This window comes from Pygoscelis adeliae, unplaced genomic scaffold (genome assembly GCF_000699105.1).
Source record: "Pygoscelis adeliae isolate BGI_AS28 unplaced genomic scaffold, ASM69910v1 Scaffold78, whole genome shotgun sequence".
NCBI classification, from domain to species: domain Eukaryota; kingdom Metazoa; phylum Chordata; class Aves; order Sphenisciformes; family Spheniscidae; genus Pygoscelis; species Pygoscelis adeliae.
In genome coordinates, this window is record NW_008825409.1 from 6,139,635 (window position 1) to 6,144,163 (window position 4,529).

A 4,529-nucleotide genomic window follows, 5' to 3' on the forward strand; every position below is an offset into this window, starting at 1 on the left:
GAAGTCAAGAGGAACTTTTGCTAAAGTCTCTTGAAAGGGTCAATGGGAGCAGAGCACCTAACGCAGCCTTCTCCCGCCCCCAGGGAAACTGCGGGCCCCTACGGTGCAAGCTTCCTCTCAGGATTTGTTTTTTGCCAACATGCCCTCTTCGTGTGCCAGAGATCTCTTCTTTATACGTCCTTCTTTCTAGTCACTGCAGTTATAAAAAGTGAAATTGCATTGTTTTCTTCTCATGCCTGCTGGTCTTATGCAATGGAAGAAGAGGGAGTTCAATTTTATATACATATTATTGTGTATATTGGCATATTTTTTGTTTGCATGTCTGAGGCGTGTCCTTACAACGTATCTACACAAAAGTAGCTGTGCAAACACACTATACCCTGCATATTATGAGTAGCCACGTGCAAATTAACATGTCATGGGGCACACTGATACAATTAATGATGGAGTTCATTACTTGACATAAGCAGATAGGGATATTGATCCAGCCAATCTTCACTAAAGCTCTCCGTAGCTATGCCCCTGGACTGCAGTAGCTGTGCTGCTCAATGAATGTCCCCACGCAGATGAGGCCAAGAATCCAGGATGCCCTTACAAGCGCATCCATTTGGCAGCGCAGCTCACAGCAGGGGCTCAGTTCAGGTGCAGAGCTCACTTTGCCAGTGAGAGCTGATAGGTGGTGAGGCCATCCACCTCGCCCCGGCTCCTCACGGAGGTTTTACAGGTCTAACGAACAAACAAAATCTCTTCATGTTCCAACTTAGCACTTTTTGCAAACCTGTTTTGCAAATGAAAACTAGTGAAAAAAGCCCCACTGATGTCGGAGACACAACAGGAGAGAGAAATCGCTCCAGTAGAAATACTAAGGATTTTTATTAAATCTGATTGAGAAATGGGAAGGCAGGCTATATATTTTTTTTTCCTGGAGACTTAGACTGAAAATAAAAATCAACAGTGTTTTCTATTTCTTATGTGAAGAGAGGTTCCTGTCCCTCCCTTGCTATAGTGGTGAAAAGCACTCTTGGAGCACTGATGATATGACAAATACCTGGGAATCAGACTTTTCAGATGTGCTGATCAAGAACATGTCAGCATTTGTACAGCTTGCTTAAACAGTTACCCGATCTAGTCTTTGTAGAAATAATTTCTGTGCACATCCATGTCTGTGTACACATACATGCAGACATTAATTAGCTCTACAATAATTCACGGTAATAATTTCTCATTGGCTCTTCTAAAACCATTAAGAAGTTACTCATTAATTAATTTACTTCAATTTGGTTGGAGATGACCTTAAAAGGCTCTGTATTTTACTCTCTTTGTACACATTATTGCAATTCAGGGGAGTTTAATCCAAACCCCTTTTTTTGTGCAAGGAGTGTGGAGTGCACCAGTGTCACTGAACTGACAGTTCTCCCCGGCTCCCTTTTTACCTACCCGGAGTGTGGAAAAGTTACCCAAAAGCAGGGCACTGGGTGGGTCTCTCATGCTCTCTGATTTTTACTGGGACCTTCACTCAGGATTTTCTGAAGAGCATTTAAAATTTATGTTACAAAGTCTGTTCTGTATTCTATGGTTAAAGGTGGTTTATGCAAGCCTTTGGAAAAAAAAAAAAGAATTGGCATGTCAAAGGGGAAAGGGGTGATGATATGATTTATCACTGAAGAGCAGCATAGCCGGCTCAGCACAAGATTCAGGCTGGGACAGTCGGGAAGGCAGGATGGAGGGCGAGGCGACAGAGTCACACTTCCCTGGAAAGACTTGGGCAACGTGGAGAGGGAAGGGAGGCACTCTGCAATGAATGAAAGAGTCGGTAGTGGGGAGAAAGGAGAAACCAAACGGACCTCCTGGCAAACAGGATGTGGAGGGTGGCTTCTAAGGGACAGAGAAATAGGCAGCTGGAAAAAAAGGCATGTGAAGAATTAGTAATTTGTTTTCAGTCCATTGCCAATTTACCTTCTCTTACAGCTATGGGACTCCCTCCCAGATGTAAAATCCTTTCAGTTTTGTGAGACTTTGGCACTGGCACAGGTCTAAGTACCTGGGTCAAAATCCCATTTGGAAGGGGGCATTCACCTCCTGAGTTATATTCTTCTCCAGTGGGATTTTTAAGAAGAAAAAAGCATAAGACCTGGCTATCAAAGGAATTTAGAGAGCAACAGAGAATGACAAATCACACTGAAGCTTCTGGGGCATTTTAACAATAGGGTTCCCTAACTCCTTTTGTTTTTTAATGGGATTTGAGCATCTTAAGTACTTTTATCCCACTAGGTACTTAACTGCATCTTGTGGCACATACCTGCCTTTAAGAAGTTATCCTTTAGCCTTTCTTTGAAAATAACCACGACAATCTGTTTTTTGGTCCATGCAATGTCTTGGTCATACTTTGTGGCCAACAGCAAAGAAAAGACCTCTCTTCAAGTTGCTTCAAATAATTTGGGTGCATGTAATTTTTTGTCCGAATGGCTCATTTGTTATTCCAAGACAAGTCAGAAGTATTTTGTTGATGTTAGTTATGTTTAAATGGTAGCTTTAAAGTCCAACAAGAGTTTTTCATGAAGGCACCATAACTATTCAAGCAGCAGACAGATGAAGCTGCAACAATACCTGGCTGATTTGAACAGTGGATTAGCACTGTTATGGTGAGGAGGAGAAAACCTTTAACACCATCCTTTCTAATAAATTATAGAAAATGTTGCTAAAAAGGCAGACTAAGATGAAAAAAGCCTATCAGGCCAAAATAAATCACCTCAGCATGCCAACATGTGTCAACAAAAGCAGCCAGGATCTCTTCCTGTTTACATAGGTGCAAACCCCTGAAAACAGAATATTGCCAGCAATTCCACCTGTTATTTCTGATACAAGACATAACAGTTATTCTGTTTTGTTACAGTGCACCAAATTCTAGCACTTGGCTATGACCTGAAATCCAAACCTTCCCCCTTTTCTTTTTACATCATGGTCATTTACTGTGGCATCAGCTGTGTTCTCACCCCATAAGGGTGCTGCGGGTGGAGGTTGCCATTCTCAGAAATGTAAGGCACACAAGCAAGTTGTTTGTCCGCAGAATATTTAAGGAGTCAGTATTCACTGGCTAGGCTTGACAACAACAAAGACCAATTCTTTAACTTATGTTTCCATTAATAGTATCTTTCCCTTATGAGCTTCTGAAGTGACATGAAGAATCATGTAGATGTAAAAAAGGCCAACAAAAGGTCTGGGCAGACCAACCATGCTTAGTTATGCAATGGCCTCAGCCCTTCTTCAGTAAAATTCAGAAGACACAACACAGCATAGGTGGGACTGATTCAAACTAACTAGTTATTTAGCTATAGAAAATCAGATGCATCCATGTACTCTTAAAAATTACTCTTTTGCCCTCTCGTTTCTACATATAGCACTGCATTGCCCAGTTAATCAAGCATTTGTGGTGTCTGCGTGTGTAAAATGCTGAAAGTTAGAGGCAGCTCAGAATTGCCTAAAAAGTTAGAGCCTACAATTCAACTTAACTGCTATGGACAAAAGGAAACACATCAATAAATTAAAAGGGCTGTATGCAGCCCACGTTGCACAAGCTGTTATGTCGGGCTTCTGTTAAAAAGAGGGCCCAGCATTCACTGTGTCACAGGACCGAGAGACCGCTAGCACAGCGGGAGGCGAACGCCTGAGGCTGGCGAGGCAGCGCGGCGACGCAGTGCTGGCACCTTATTGTTTTGCTTGAGAGAGCTGAAGTCTTTACCACAGGGTGCAACATGGCGAAGAGGGGCAACAGAAAAAAATGAAGGCTTCTTAATGAGAGGCTCTCAGCCGGCTTTTTAAAGGGAAACAAAAATAACAGAAAGAAGAGCAGTAGCAGAAACTGCTGGGGCACACCTGCAGGTAGAGCGGACTGGTGCTGACGGATAAGGAGATCCTCCCTGTGGGGTCCGTGCTGCCCCTCCTTTGACTCCAAGTGCCAATCAGCCCTTGGCAGCCAATTTCTTCCCTACTCTAATTTTGGCTTTCAATCAAATGTATATTATTCCAGAAACACAGGCGTCCCCAGATAAGCTATCTCCCATGGGACAACCGGTGCGAGGAGCTCCACCCATGTCATCACCCGCGACTGCCATTTCCTCCCACTGCTGGGTGCACCGCTGCTGCCCGCAGGGAGGTGCCTGGCGTGCCAGAGCCCGTGCCAGTGCCTGCCGGCGTGCATGGCTCGGCTTCAGCTGCGAGGAGCAGGGAGCTGTGCTCACTGCATTGCAAAACACATCAACATGGTTTTCCGGGGGCTGCAATGAGATCAAACGGTAGGGAATGCAAACAAGTGAACAAAACAACCAACAATGTATGTCTTCTCTAGGTACAAAAAGTGGCTCTTGCTCCATGGTGCAGACTCCCATTAACCTCCTGTTAGTTACCTATGGGAATCCTCTAGTGCACCAGTAAAGACGGACGGGTTAAAGACAGATTCAAGGAATGCCCCTGAAATCTACTCACACACTTGAAGCTAGGTGCTTTCTATGTATCTTTCCGAATTTGTGTTT

General features: G+C 43.9%; 1 protein-coding gene across 13 annotated transcripts in view; it reads right to left on the minus strand.

Moving 5' to 3' along the window:
• Positions 1-4,529, minus strand: part of IKZF1 (IKAROS family zinc finger 1 (Ikaros)) — a 55,497-nt gene that overhangs the window by 21,023 nt on the left and 29,945 nt on the right. The window lies entirely within an intron of this gene.